General features: G+C 45.9%; 1 protein-coding gene across 1 annotated transcript in view; it reads right to left on the reverse strand.

Moving 5' to 3' along the window:
• The window catches only part of Slc23a2 (solute carrier family 23 member 2), a 91,151-nt gene extending 75,136 nt beyond the window's left edge, over positions 1–16,015 (reverse strand). Inside the window, exon 1 of the mRNA XM_034494121.2 lies at positions 15,896–16,015. The gene's annotated coding sequence lies outside the window, so the exon portion shown is untranslated. The remainder of the gene's footprint in view (positions 1–15,895) is intronic.
• Positions 16,016–16,251: the final 236 nt, after the last annotated feature.

Consider the following 16,251-nt stretch of genomic DNA (forward strand, 5'->3'; position numbering starts at 1 on the left):
CCTCCAAAACTTTTAATTAATTAATTAATTAAAAGCCTAGTTATGGGTAAGAGGTGAAAAGAGTCTGCCTAGTAGTTTAAAGCAATGCTGCTCTTGCAGAGGGTCCTGGTTCAGTTCATGGGACCTTGTAAGTACATCCAGTTCCAGGGTATCCAAGTCATTCTTACACACAAAGTAAAAGTAAATTAATCTTAACACACACACACACACACTACACACTACACACACACTATAAACTATGAGACTCTCAAGGATGTCAAAGATGCCAGGTGATAAGAATCTTTTTTTTTTAATTTCCTCTATGAAACCTGCACACAATGTATTTTGATCTTATCCAAACACACACACACCATCTATGTCCTACTCTTCTGCGAGCTCACCAACACTCTCCCTCCCAACTTCACACCCTCAACCATGACTAACTTTCCATCAACTGTCAAGAGCTCTTCAACTAGGGCGGGGCCTCAGAAGCCCCACCCACACCCCCAGACTGAAACTTACTAGTTTGATCTTTATTTACTGGTTTAAGATTTTTTTTTTAATGTGTATGAGCGCCTGCATGTCTGCACACACATTGCCTGATGCCTGTGGGTGGGAAGATGGCACTGGAGCCCTTGGAGCTGGAGTTACAGATGGTTATGAGCTGCCATGTGTGAGATTTAAGCGTGGGTTTCCTGAGAGCGTCCAGTGTTCTTAACCACTGAGCTATCATCACTCAAGGCCCTTTCTCACTACTGATACAAATTCTCAATATGTAGAAAATACTTTTAATGCATATATTTTTAAAAGATGTGTGTGTGCATGTGCTTTCTGTATTCCTAGGTACATTTTATAAATAAATATGCAAAAATCAACTTATTAAGTATAACTGTACCAAATAACTTAATTGTAAATATCTTCGAAGAAATTCTGAAGATATTTTTCTTCACTTGGCATGTGTCTTAGGTAGGGTTACTACTGCTATGATGAAACACCATAACCAAAAGTTGAGAAGGGCTTATTTGGCTTACACTTTCATGTTCATCACTGAAGGAAGTTAGAATGTGAGCTCAAACAGGGCTGGAACCTGGAGGCAGGAGCTGATGCAGAGGCCATGGAAAGGCACTGCTTACTGGCTTGCTTCCATGGTTTTGCTCAGCCTGATCTCTTATAGAAACCAGGACCACCAACCCAGGAGTAGCACCGCCCACTATTAAAGAAAATGCCTTACAGATGACTCTAGCTTCTGTCAAGTTGACATAAAACTAGCCAGACTGCATGTTTAGTTTCATAGTACAGACAGGACAATATGTTCTCATCTCTAGAAAAATGGAGATAGAAAATATTATTGCTTCACCATCCTAATTACAAAGATCGACGTAATAAAAATATAATTATATAATTATATCTTGGCAAATGGCAAAGTTTAAAAGTCCAATGGCAATTACCAACGTCAAACACACCTTAAAAAAAAAAAAAAAAAAAAGCGCAGTAATCCGGCTTTCCTTTCCACGTGAACAGTCAGTCAACCTTCAATCACACTAAAAAGGCCATTGTATCTGCACAAACCAAAACTTCCTAAAGCCTTTCCCAAATGTCTTGGCGTGATCAAAATTAGGTGATAAGCACATTACAGTGACTCAGATCCCAGCCCAAAACCAAAGAGCTGGAAACGGGTTCTGCCCAGACCAAGGCAAATGAGAAAGCAACCAATCATGAAACACTTAGAAACGCTGTATCCCCACCCCCTCCTCGGGGCAGGGGAGGACGCAGAGGAGTTGGACTCGCACCCTGCTGGCAGCAGCTTGCCAGCTGCTCAGGAAACAGAAACAGACCTGTCTGTCTCCTTTCTCCGTTGTGAGAAGTGCCAGGGTGCACTCACAGGACACAGTATCCTGCTGGATACGTGAAAGCCACAAACAGGACCTCGGAGTCACAAGGACCAGTAAGCCCTTTAATAGGATTATATTCGTGATTCCAGAGCATGAACGCAAAAGGAGACTCAGTTCAAATAAAGCCAAAGACCACATTAGAGTCGTCTGGGGCCTTCATCTAAGCACACTGACGACAGTTTTGAATTTTATTTTCTCATTCTACTGAAGCAAAAAGAATCAGAAAGAGTACTCCAATGCCAATCCTAGACAGACATCACAGGCCCCTAAGCCTCAGGGCATAGGTGTTCCAACACGGAAGTACCCAAACTTAGAACCTGAACAGAAGGTCTGGGAATCACACCTAGCATCCTCCCTTGCTCTTTGTGGGTAACAGAACAGCCTCTAGTCTACCTTACTTTCATTGCAAAATACCATTGAAAATATCTGAGGGTGCTGGAGTCATGGCCTGGGTTTGGGTTCCTAGTACTCACAAGATAGCTCGCAACCATAATCCATCTCCAGGGAATATCATGCCCTCTTCTGACCTTCCCAGGCACCAGACATGCCTGTGGTGCACACATATAAATATATGCAGGGAAAATGCTCATACATATAAAATAAATCTAAAATAAATGTCTTTAAATTTCTAAATCCAAGGTGGCAGCTGGTTTTACTGTGCATATTTTAGTAGACAATTAATTTGTAATCTAAGATATACTTAAAATCATGGTCTGAAAGATTTTTCTTCATCCTTTAATAAAAAGCAAAAACAAAGCCAACAAAACTTTTTTTGAGGGGAGGAATAGTTTCTTTGTTTTGAAACAGGTTCTCAACATGGAGCCCCACAGTTTCAATGTTAGAGAGCACCTGCCTCTGCCTCCCAGTGCTACCACGCCATGCTAACTCTACTATTTGAAAACAACATCTCTACCAGGCAGTGGTGGCACATGCCTTTAATCTCAGAGCTCAGGAGACACAGGCAGGCAGATCTCTGAATTCAAGGCTAGCCTGATCTACAGAGAGTTCTAAGACAGCCAGGGCTACACAAAGAACCCTTGTCTCGAGATGGGGAGAAGGGAGAAAAGAAGAAAAAGGGAAAGACATTTCAAATTGGAAAACTAAACCCAAGAAGAATGATCTTAATAAAATTCATTTCTCAAATGCATCATAAGATTACAAAGATGTAAAAACTAGACTATTTTAGTAAAATACTAATATCCTTGATAGAAAAAGAACTATTATAAACCACCAAGAAAAACAGTGTTAAGAACTTAGAAATAAATAAGCCTGACAAAATGTAAATTCAAAACAAAATCATTGAAAGTGCATCAGAGACTAGAGGAGATGGCTCTGTGGAGCGCTTACTGCTCTGGCTCGGGACCTGGGTTCAGTTCCCAGTGCACACATCAAAGTCTGGCAGTTGAGTAGTCCTCGTGCAACCCCACCATGGGATCCCCATGGCAAGCTGGGAGCAAGGCTTCCTGATACTCCAGGTTCTGGCAAGAGACCCTGCTTCAGTAAATAAAGTGGAGAGCAACTGAGAAAGACATCCAACACACACACACACACACACACACACACACACACACACGCACACACGCACACACGCACACACACGAACACAAGCACGCACTTATACAGGAACATTCATAGACACAGGACACACAAAAATACACATGCAAATGAAAATAAAAATCTATCACATTGCAAACGATGCCCCTTTCAAAAATTTAAATGACCAGAAAAATGCACCTAGATTTACAAAAAAAGGCTAATCTCCATTGTATCTATTCACCACAGCAAGAGAAATGGGGGGAAGCTCAGAAACTAAAGATTCAACAGAAGGATTTATTATGTAGAAAGTGATGCATTCCAGACAATCAAGTTATTAAAAGCCAAGTTTTAAAGAAATAGTTAGTGATTCAGCCGAATTCCTAAGGTAGAGTGGAAAGGTTTTGGTTTTTACTGCCCTTCATTTCTTTTTGTTTGTTTGTTTGTTTGTCTGTTTGTTTTTCAAGACAGGGTTTCTCTGTATAGCCCTGGCTGTCCTGGAACTCATTCTGTAGACCAGGCTGGCCTCAAACTCAGAAATCCACCTGCCTTTGTCTCTCAAGTGCTGGGATTAAAGGCGTGTGCCCGGCGCTTCATTTCTTTATTGGAGGGACCCACTCCTTGGCATGCACATGGAAGTAAGGGAACTAACTTGTCACAGTAAGGTCTTCTTCCAACCTGTCCACAGACATGGAAGCCAGGCTGTTAGCTTAGTGACAAGCATCTTTACTCATCATGCCGTCCCATTGGTCTAAAGAAGTTTTAGAAGCCCACTGACCTCTATGTAGACAGCTATACATAATATATGTATGTATGTATACACATACACAGACATTTTACTTTCCATAAAACATGCAACCCTGGGTATTCAAAAAGCAATGGCTATTTCACCACAGCCTCCCACTTCATTGCTGCAGAGCAGGATGGCTTCTCACTTCCAGAGACCCTCCCAGTGATTCTGACCAACAGCTTCAGTGTTCTCTAGGACATTCCTAAAACAGCTATGAATCACCAGCATTTTTTTTCCAATTCATTTCTGATTACAAAGTCAGATTTCTGAGAAATGACACCCTCCAGGGACCACTCTACCTCTGCTCTCTACACAGACCAATAACGACAACTATGAAGCCATGTGAAGTCAATTTGCAAAACCATTTACTTTATCAGGTGAACAAAGTTTGCAATGGAGTTGGGGACTAAATTAAGATATGGCAAAGCAGTCACAATATTCATGCAAAAAAAAAAAAAAAAAAAACAGAGGCTCTACAGTCAGTAACCTGTGTGTTTCCCTCCAATCCCGTTATCATTATCAACTAACTGTGCCAGGGCTTTGAAAGTGACATATATCTGAGCTTTAAGCACTGGGTCTCAACCCTGGCTGTGCAATAAAACTGCTTGACAAAAATTTTTAAAACCCCAGTACCCTACTGAATGCTGAAACTGCATCTCAGACTCTAGGCTGAGACCAGGTCCCCATGGGTTCTCAAAGTTCCCCAGGTGACTTCAGTTTGCTTTTAAGTTGAGGACTGCTGATTTCAAGCATCTTTTTTTTTTTTTTTTCAAATAATTAATACATGCCCCATAAGGGAGATGGGTGGCCTGGGGTCAGCAGGTTGTTTGTTTTTTTTTTTTTTTTTTTTTTTTTTTTTAATTTATTTTTATTTTTTCAAGACAATGTTTCTCATAGCCCTGGCTGTCCTGGAACTCACTCTGTGGACCAGGCTGACCTCCAAGTCACAGAGATCTACCTGTCTCTGCCTCTGCTTCCCAAGTATTGAGATTAAAGGTGTCTGCCACCACCACCCAGTCACATAATTTTTTATGTCATTACATTAACATAATCTGATCTACCAATTCTAGGCAATCACTATCAAAATCCCATCTGCCTTGTAGCAAAAGCTGACAGACTGATCCTGAGATTCCCAGAAAAATACACAGGTCCAAGAATAGCAAAAGAACAAAACCAGAGGCTTGGTTTTTTCCAGCTTCAAAACTGAACAGAAAGTTATGGTAATTTAGACAGGGTGGTATAAGGATACACCCAATGTTGGCATAAGGACATACATATAGATTACTGGAATATAATAGAGACCCCAGAAATAAATCTTAACACAGTTCAGCTGGGGAGAGAGTAGTCTTTCCACCCAAGCTCACTGTACAAGACTGTACAGTGATAGAGAAATCTTGTTAAAAAGTGGGGTTGTCAAAATGAAATCTGGAAAACGTATTTTAGGAGTTGATTGGCAAAGAAATAAAAGTGCGATTTCAAATGTGAAAAGACATTTTCAAGAGTTGAAGACTGCAGTAAATCATCCCTGAACAAGTAACTCAACTTGTGTCCGACTGTCATGAGAAATACTGCACCAGATTCCCTGCCCAGTCAGTCCACCTCCCAGGCAAAAGCAAAGGGCTTAGAAGAGCTTTCTGTTGTAATCCACTCATGCCCTTCAACTGTCTACAGTGGACTCCAGAGAAGGGAGTGGGGAAGGGAGCGCACGCGCATGCACACGCGCGCACACACACACACACACACCAGTGACTGGAAAGCGGGAGTAACGCAAGGCCACAGCGTGGGCATGCCAGGAACTAGGGGGCTTCAGACACAACGGAGGTTCAGCAGCAAGGTGGGTGGACTAGCGGGGGAGAGGGGAAAGAGGGGAGCCTGGTGCTGTGCACATACTCAGTCTATCTCCACGTGGCAATAATCCTTTTTTTTTTTTTAAATGGGGAAAAAACAAAACCCATAAAACTTCTCTGAGAGAGCCCAGAGTGAGCAGAACCAGAGCAAAAGGGAGAAGGGAAGGGGGGAGGGGGAACCTTCTCTGAGGAAGAGAATGTTTTCAAAAATTCTGACAGAAAAGGGCAAGCAGCTCCACAACATAATGGTATGGGCTAAACACTAAAGAGCTCTGGGAAAGACCTGAAAGGGAAATAAATATAACACATGCAATTCCTCCTGGCAGGAAAGTAAGGTCATCCTCAAACCAATCGGGAAGGGGAACTTACAGGAGAACTACCCCAGTGACCAGGCCCCATCCTACACTTCCAAGAGACACTCAGGGGCTCAGGGGTTAAGTCACAGGCAGGTGAACTCACTAACCTGAGCTCAGTCCCCAGGACCATATGGTAGTAGAGAACTGATCCGCACAGCCTGTTCTTGTAAGAATTTTAAAACCCTCCACTCTGCCTAGGGTTGGCAGAGGTTCGGGTACAGGGCCACAGCAGAGCATCCAAGGCACTCATTTCTGTTCTGTTTTCTTCTGAGGCAAAGTCTGGGTAATTCAAGTTGGCTTTGCACCATATATCCCAGACGGGCCTAAGGCTCAGCCTCCCAAGTACGGGGATTACAGGCATGAGCCATTCTTCCCAGAAAAATATTTTTTAAATATGGAACTAGAGAGACATCTCAGTGGTTAAGGTTAAGAGCACTAGCTTCAGTCAGGCAGTGGTGGCGCCCACCTTTAACCCCAGCACTTGGGAGGCAGAGGCAGGTGGATTTCTGAGTTCGAGGCCAGCCTGGTCTACAGAGTTCCAGGACAGCCAGGGCTATACAGAAAAACCCTGTTTCAAAAAACAAAAATAAACAAACAAACCAAAAAAAAAAGAGCACTAGCTTCTTTCAAAAGGATAATCCTAGCACTCAATGAGAGCTCTCAACTCTAACTCAGTTCCAGGGCATCTGACACCCTCTTCTGACCTCCACAGGTATTGCATGCAAATGGCACATGTACATATAGGGAAAATACCCATACACATAAAATTGAATTTAAAATATTTAACAGCAAAATTTTAAAAAAAAACCTGTGTATGATGCCCATGCTTACAATCTTAGCACTCAGAAGAGGCAGGAGACTCGGATGCTAAGGTCATCCTCAGCAACACAGCATAACCTGGACAACAGAAGATTCTTTCTTTTTTTTTTTTTTGGTTTTTTTCGAGACAGGGTTTCTCTGTGTAGCCCTGGCTGTCCTGAAACTCACTTTGTAGACCAGGCTGGCCTCGAACTCAGAAATCCGCCTGCCTCTGCCTCTCAAGTGCTGGGATTAAAGGCGTGAGCCACCACTGCCCAGCTTAATTACAAACTTTAAAAAACAAGAGAAAATATGAGTTAATTAACATTTATGAGATCCTGGGTGTAGAGAAACTATGGAAAAGATTTTAAATAAAAGTTGGAAGAATCCTCAACCTTAGGACAAAAGTACAAATGCAGGTGAAGGAAAAGACCAAGGGCAACACTGGGTGCAGATGGGGAGGACCAAGGGTGACACTGGGTGCAGATGGGGAGGATCAAGGGTGACACTGGGTGCAGATGGGGAGGACCAAGGGCAACACTGGGTGCAGATGGGGAGGACCAAGGGCAACACTGGGTACAGATGGGGAGGACCAAGGGTGACACTGGGTGCAGATGGGGAGGACCAAGGGCAACACTGGGTGCAGATGGGGAGGACCAAGGGCAACACTGGGTGCAGATGGGGAGGACCAAGGGTGACACTGGGTGCAGATGGGGAGGACCAAGGGTGACACTGGGTGCAGCTGAGGAGGACGAAGGGTGACATTGGGTGCAGATGGGGAGGACCAAGGGCAACACTGGGTGCAGATGGGGAGGACCAAGGGTGACACTGGGTGCAGCTGAGGAGGACAAAGGGTAGCACTGGGTGCAGATGGGGAGGACCAAGGGCAACACTGGGTGCAGATGGGGAGGACCAAGGGTGACACTGGGTACAGATGGGGAGGACCAAGGGTGGCACTGGGTGCAGATGGGGAGGACCAAGGGCGGCACTGGGTGCAGATGGGAAGGACCAAGGGCAACACTGGGTGCAGATGGGGAGGACCAAGGGTGGCACTGAGTGCAGATGGGGAGGACCTAGGGCAACACTGGGTGCATAGACTAGGGATGGAATAGAAAACAGTTAACATTAGTTTTCAGATAGCACACAGCCTCAGAGACTTGGGCACTCTTGTACTCCCCATGTCACACATTTGTGGGACATGCTGTGAAACTTTATCATAAAAGCTAAACAGCTCGTTATAAAAAGAAATGCATGAAAGCCAGGAGTAGTGCACACACCTTAATCCCAGCACTCTTGAGAGGCAGAGGCAAGTGAATCTCTAAGTTCAAAGCCAGCCTGGTCTACAGAGTGAGTTCCAGGATAGCCAGAGCTACACAAAGAAGCCCAGTAGAAGAAGACAGAAAGAAGGAGAAAGAAGAAAGAAGAAGAAGAGAAAAAGAAAATGTCTAGTAAATTTTAATTAAATCAATAAGTCATGTATTTATTTATTTATTTGAGCAAAGAGAAGCCGGTTTAAAAAAAAAGAGTTAAGTGTCATGGGTAACTCCTACACTAACAAAAGGAGTCCAAGCTAGGGTACAGATCAGGCAACCGTAGAACACAGACGCGAAGAACAAGAGAAGATCCTACCACAGCCTCCTCCCAGTCCACTCGCCCCGGAGTTTTCAGAGTGGACATTTAAACAAGCCACCCACCCATTCTAGGCATCTTCTGGTCCTCCAGGACAGTGTCCAGAGCCCTTTTGGCTTCTTCCACACCACCTTTAACTGCTCTAGGCTACACTGAGGGTATGCTTCCTCCCACAGTCCTCCTCAACCTTCCCCTCTCTTACCATGACCGCTCCCTCAGTGCTGGTCCCACCCCCAAACCTCAAGTCCTCAACAAGCATCAGAGACCAAAAAGGCACAGCAGAACTATAGTCTAATTGTTGAAATTGGCAACCAGCCTGGAGTCAAATCCTGACTCTGCTACTCAATGGGCTATAACCACGAACACACAACTGAGACCTTCAAACCTAGGCATCCCCCACTGCGAAATGGGAACAGTAAACACCACAGGGCTGTGACCAAATTACAGGAGTGACACAATCAGTGCCAGGCAGAGCACGCAGCAACAGAGTTCTATCATTAAGTTCCCAGATTTTCAGAGTCATCTGAGAAATCAAACCCAGTAGTTACTAGAGATATGGCTCAAACACAGACTCAGCCCCATTGGTTTTCACACTAGCAATACTAACCCCAAGTGCAACCACCCATACCTACTAGCACAAACATCATCCCAGTGGCCCCATTTCATGGGCTAGCAGTCTCACCCTTGAGAGTCTCACCCTTGTAGGGTTCCCTTTACTGCTTAGATAGGTTCCTACAGACTTACTTAGCCTCGCTCACTTTCAATTACAAAAATGGGAAGACTCGCCACCAGGCGGTGGCACACGCCTTTAATCCCAGCACTTGGGAGGCAGAGGCAGGTGGATTTCTGAGTTCGAGGCCAGCCTGGTCTACAGAGTGAGTTCCAGGACAGCCAGGACTACACAGAGAAACCCTGTCTCGAAAAACCAAAAAAACAACAACCCCCCCCCCAAAAAAAAAGGAAAGAAAGAAAAATGGGTAGACTCAACTCTGTAAGCTTCCCACACTTTTTTTTTTTAATGGAATCTAGGGAGATAGCAATTGGTAGAGTGAAAACTTGTGGATTCCTGGGACTGAACAGCCAGTCGACCCAGCCTACCAGACCAGTTCCAGGCCAGTAAGACCTTGTCTCAATAAAAATAAATAGCGGCTGAAGAGATGACAACATAGTCAAGAGTAAGGGCTCTCTTCCAGAAGACTAGGGTTCAATCTCAGCACTCATGGCTCCAAACACCTAGCCAAGGGCAGAGATGTCTCTAAGAGCAGGGTGGTCAGTAGCACCTACCACTCTCAACCCCAGGAAATAATCACATCATTTTACTACTCTCCTGTCCCACCTTCAGCCACCAAAACACACTTTCTGGGTGGCGGGAAGATGGCTCAGTGGTTAAAGAGAACTGGCTGCTCTTCCAGGGGTTTAACGCCCTCATCCATATGACCGCTCTCAATCATCTGCAACTCCAGTCCCAGAGAGACCTGATGCCCTCTTCTGGCCTCTAAGAATACTGCATGCACAGATATACTTGCAGGCAAAACACCTATCCACACAAAATAAAAATACAATCTCAAAAAATAATGATAAATAAAAATAAATAAATGTCGGCAGTATCTGTGGAACAACACTCAAGGTTGTCCTCTGGTTCATACATGTGTACAAACAGACACAGACAGACATGTATGCATGCACAAACATAGAGGTGGTGGTGTAACCTTCACCAGGTAGTTAATGAGGTGCCCTGAAGAACAGAAGTCTAGACATCAGATGCTCTAAGAGGAAAAAGTTACTCTCCTTCACAGAGTAAACTTCCCAGGAGGGCTATAGACTGCCTAGACTGAAAGAGAGAGAGTTAAGTGAAGATTACTGAGAAGATACCAAGATTTACATCTGCAGACAGACAGAAATCCCAGCTGCCTCATTTTCTGACTTGGGCATGACATGTTATTACACAGCTTCATACACCCTGAATCTGCTCTTCGATCATTTTTGTTCCAGATGTCAGGGAGAAGCCTGTGTCTGTCTGTCTGCCTTCCTCCATGACACACACTCTTCCTCCTCTTCTTTCTCCTATCTTCCTTCTGTTTAGCCCTACCTTGGAATCCAGTCAGTTCTTACTGTTTCCCCACAGTAAGTAAGTCACCATGGTTTGACCTCCTCATCACCTCAGCCCTACCCTATCCACAACAACTCTCAAACAGCAATGTTTGACTAAATGTCCTCGTTATGAACAGAATCGGGGCCAGGGGTGGAACGCTGTAGAAACACTGTTTAACATGCCAAAGCCATGGGTTCAATCCCCAGCATGAAAATCAAAGATAACCCTGCCCATACTCTGCATTATGGACTGAACTGTTTTACTCTCCCAACCAAATCCATATACCAAGCTAGCTCCTAACCCCTACGATGTGCTTAGATTCAGAGGACACTTTCAGCTGATAATTACAGTTAAACCAGGTCTTACCATAAGGGGACTCAATGTAATAAGACTCTAAGAAGAGCACTGGCACAGAACTTAGTGATACAGCATGCACAGGATCCCAGGTTCAATTCTTAGCTTTGGAGTGGAAGGGAGAGAGAAGACATTAAGAAATGGTCATGTGAGTATCACTCAATGAGAAAAGTGGCTGTCTATGAGCCAGACAGAACCTCTCATCAGAACTAAGTTAGCCAGAACCCTGACCTCAGACTTCCCAGTCTCTAGAACTGTGAGAAATAAATGACCATTTTAAACCTTCCAAACGGATGCATTTTGTGCCAGCAGTGTGAACAGACTAACTCGAGCCCCCTCGTCCTTTCTGTTCCCATCCCCACACTGCCAGAGTCCCCAGGCCTCCTAAGATGCTTTCCAAGTCCTATTTTCTGCCTCCTCCACTAGAGAGTGCCACATTCAAAAAACCAAGTACCATCAAACTCTCCAGGGTTTCTCTCTGCAGCATCTGACCACACACAGACTACTGCCCTGAAAAAAGCAGGCAGTCCAACAATGTATTAGATGTAAATAAATGAATGCCTGAAAGCCAGGGCCTGGGGATCAGCTGAAGGGAAGCTTAGAGTCCTTGAAGTCCTTTGAGGCCAGCCTGGGCAACATAGCAAGATTCAGTGTCAAGATGGATAGTAAAAGGCCCATGAAAGGTACAAGCCGAAAGCAGCCCTTAATTATGAAGTAGCCAACAACCTAGAACAGCAAAGACAGAAACAGCAAAGCCAGGAAAAGAATGACAAGAATACCAGAGAGTGCACAAAGGGCTCCTTTAAACCTAGCAGCTTTGCAGGCTTAACATGGTCAAGAATGACAGAAGTAAATGAACCCCAGACCAACACACCAATACACACACACACACACACACACACACACACACACACACACACCTACCTTCTTAGCAGAGAACTGGAAGAGTGGCAGGGGCAAAGAATGAATGGGAGACCAAAGGACTCTGGGGAAGTAAGACCTGTAAGCAGGCTGGGGGGAGACTTTAAAAGCACGAGGGTAAACTAGGCAGTAGCAGCAGTAGCACACGCCTTTAATCCTACCACTGAAGGCAGAAGCAAGCAGATTTCTGAATTCAAGCCTGGTCTACAGAGAAACCCTGTCTTGAAAAAATAAAAAACATCCTGTCTCGAAAAACAAAAAAAAAAAAAAAAAAAGAAAAGAAAAAAGTGCAAGAGTAAATAACGTTCTCTAAGCTTACACTTATAGGTTCAAAGTGCCATAAAAAGACAAATTACTGGTGATGACTTAATTTTCTTGACCAGAATAAGAAAACTCCATAAACTATCAGTGTGATCAAATCCAGAACCCTGATGGAGCCCAGGTTTCTTTAGAAACACGGTAGAGTTGACAACAGCTGACTCAGTAATTCCCATAACCAAGGAACTAACTAAACCTTAGATCTTTTGAGAATAGATGCCTTGGTTTTAATTCAAGAATGGTTTGTTCAGTAGCAGCTGCCACCTAATTAATAGAAGAGCCAGTGAATGGATTGGGACCAGGCTACATGAACTTACCGTTGAGACAAAAGGCTTATTCCAAAAATGTTAAGTCCTAGTGACTGCTATACAGACAAGGGAGGTGGTATGGCATTAAAAATTACTTAAACCAAGGTGACTTTAGAGATGATGGCTTAGAGGTTAAGAGCATTGACTGCTCTTCCAGAGGTCCTGAGTTCAATTCCCAGCAACCACATGGTGGCTCACAACCATCTGTCGTGGGATCTGATGTCCTCTTCTGGTGTGTCTGAAGACAGTGCACTCATATGCATAAAAATAAAACCAGACACAATGCTCTAATTTTTTTTCTTTTTGAGACCATTCCATTTCTCCTTTCCCTTTTCTACTCCCAAATCCACCCATCTACCTCTCCCCAATCTCCTTCAAATTCACAGCCTCTTTTCTCAGTAATTATTACTGTATGCATATATGTGCATAAACATATATTCCTACATATAACATACACATATGTTCAGTTACTTATATGTGTGTTTTCAGGGCTGACCATCTGGCACTGAACAATCAATTGGTACACTCTTCCCTGGGGAGGCCCACCTCTCTCTCCCACTCGTGGCTTTCCTCAGTTGCCTACAGTTCTCTGTGTAGGGCTAAAGCCTCGTGGCCTTGTCTCCATCCTCTCTAGCATGTCCACTGGTGTCATCCTTGTTCAGCTCACACCTGGACAGTCATATTGATCCAAGTACTTTTTAAAATGTGTGTGGGTGGTGTTCCCTGAGTGTGTTGTCTCACGTGTGCAGTGTTCACACCACAGAAGCCAGAAGAGGGCACTGGATCCCCTGGAGTTAAAGATGATTGTGTGACATCATGTAAGTGCTGGGAATTAAACCCAGATCTTGTAATCTAAAGGGGAAAACAAACACCAGCCAGAGCTCTTAACTGCTGAACCATCTCTCCAGACCTAGAGTTAAGTGCTTCCATGAGTAGCTTTATTTATTTATTTATTTATTTATTTAAAACTTTCTTGCTGGACACGATGGTACACACCTTTAGTCTCACTAATGGGATGTGGTAGTTCTATGAATTCTGGTCAGCCATGGCTGCACAGCAAGACCTTGTCTCAAAATAAATACTCTATGTGTGGGTAGTTTTTTGGGTTTTTTTGTTTGTTTGCTTGTTTTATTTATTTTTTTTTTCTCAAAGCTAGGCCTTCATCCCAGGCCTGCGTCCCATCTTTCCCAGCGGGGCTGAGTTGCTGAGATTATACATACACACATTTACACCACCACACCCAGCCTAATTGCTTTTTAGTAGAGGTTTTAATCTCAGCATAAATGTTCCACACTCTAAACTAAGTACCAGACAACTATCTGAAAAAAAAGGCAAGGGGTGCCACTTTAAACTGGAACTTAGCTTTCTCTGAGTTTGAGGCTGGCCTGGAGCAAGTTTCAGGTCAGCCAGAACAAAAAGAAAAAAAAAAATGTAACTAGAAAAAGTTCTTCAAACACCCACTCTCTTTACTCTTTTTTTTTTCTTTTTTTTTTTTTTTTGAGGGGGTGGGGGTATGGGTCAAGACAGGGCTTCTCTGTCTAGCCCTGGCTGCCCTGAAACTCTATAGAGCAAGCTGGCCTTGAACTCAGAAATCCTGCTTGTGACTCCTGAGTGCTGGGATTAAAGATGTGCGCCACCACCACCACCAGGCAAACACCTACTTTCTTACAGAAATTAATTCCCACAAGAAGTAAATGGGTGGGGGAGAGGTTGGAAATAGCCTGGTATAAAAAGAATCAGTTAACAGTTAAGCAAAGGACATTGTCTAGAAAGCAAATACCTCATGCCTCGATGATGTCCGCTTGGGAATGGTCAGGGTCTCCTTTTAACTACCAGATGTGTCATGAGAGCTAACACGGTGCACAGCCTCAGCTGCCCAAAGCTATTAACTTTTGGATGAGTTAAGCATAGAGAGTAGTTCTACATTCCAAAGTGACCCTGATAAGGTCAACTATAACCCAGTAGAGAATCCTGAACTTCTAAGAGGTAAAGGCCTCTCACAAACTTCATCTGAGTTAAACACCTTAAAGGAGCAGGCCAGCAAAGTCACACAAGATGAAAGGGCAGATGCAGAGAAACAGAACAGGTGAGACCTCAGCCCAATAGCACTCAAACACAAAACAGAAAAATTACAGCCACCTAGCCTAGCCATTAGAAAGGAGAAAACTGCCTAAGGGAAGTCACATGGCCAGTTAATGACAGCTCAAACCAGGCTGTCTCAGGACTCAGATCCCAGGTCCTCACATAGCCCTGGCCGCCGTCGTTGAGAGGACCCAAACGTCAGAAGGGATAGCATCTTCCCCATTATCCCGTCTCCCAGCACTGCAAAAAGGAGACTAACAGCTACTGCAAATGCCCCAACCCCAGGTAGCCTTCAAAAAGCTAACTTTTCTTTCCTCTGCATTTGCCCTCACCCTTTGCGCTGAGAATCAGGAGTTTCCCATCAGACCCGCGTAAAGCCCCTAATCCTGAATGAAGGCCGAGTTCCTATAGGCTACACATCTAATGGGACATCTCCGGCCAAACCATGGAGACAATTCTTCACCTTCAAGTTATCACACTCCAATGTCAATTTCTCGGTCAAGAGCGGAGGCAACAAGGCAGCCCGGGACCCCTGCGGGGCAGGCCAGCGGGAAAGGTCGCGAGGTTGGAGCAGCGGCATCTAAAATTACTCCGTGTCGCCTCCGCAAAGAGGGAAGGAAGCCAGACTGGAAACAAGCACCGCCACCCCCGCCCCTCGGGCTGACCCTGAATCCCCGGGCGCGGGGATGCCGGGCGCACCACCTGGGGAGGGGCGCGCAGCAAGCCACGCAGCACGACGAGCCCACGGTGGCTGTCCCGGGGGCACACGGCCGGGCAGCAGTGAGCGCCCGGGACGCACGGCCTGACGCGGCAGCCGGGGCCGCCGGGCCGCGCGAGCCGGCGTGGGGGCGCAGGCCGCGCCGCGGGTGGGTGACAGCGCGCGGGGGCCGCGCGGGCCGGCCTCGTGGGCTCGGCGAGCAACTGGGGCTGCCGGCAGGTGCTGCCACGGACCCGGCGTGGGGCGTGGGGAGTGGGGCGCGGCGGCCCGGCTCTCACCTGCCTGCAGCTCGCTGGGCTCGCGTCCCGCCGAACGCACCGCTCGCGCCGCAGTGCCTGCTACTGCCTCGGGTCCCCGCGGCAGCCGCCTGCAAAATGGCGCCGCGGAGGGGCGGGCCGGGGGCGGGAGCCGCGCAGCCGCCCGCCCCGCGCGCCGGCCCCTCCCCGCCCGACCCCCGGCTCCGCCCGCGCGCCCCGGGGCGCCGAGCCGCCGACCCTTCCCCACACACCTGCGGGGTGGGGGGGCCGTCTGGGAGGCTCGAGGCTCGCAGGCTCTCCCCTCCAGAGCCTCCTTTCTACCCGGCAGGACTCCAAGCCCTGCGGTAGCTGTGGGGTGACAGCGAGCGGGGTGCAGT

Source organism: Arvicanthis niloticus, chromosome 2 (genome assembly GCF_011762505.2).
Source record: "Arvicanthis niloticus isolate mArvNil1 chromosome 2, mArvNil1.pat.X, whole genome shotgun sequence".
Classification (NCBI taxonomy): domain Eukaryota; kingdom Metazoa; phylum Chordata; class Mammalia; order Rodentia; family Muridae; genus Arvicanthis; species Arvicanthis niloticus.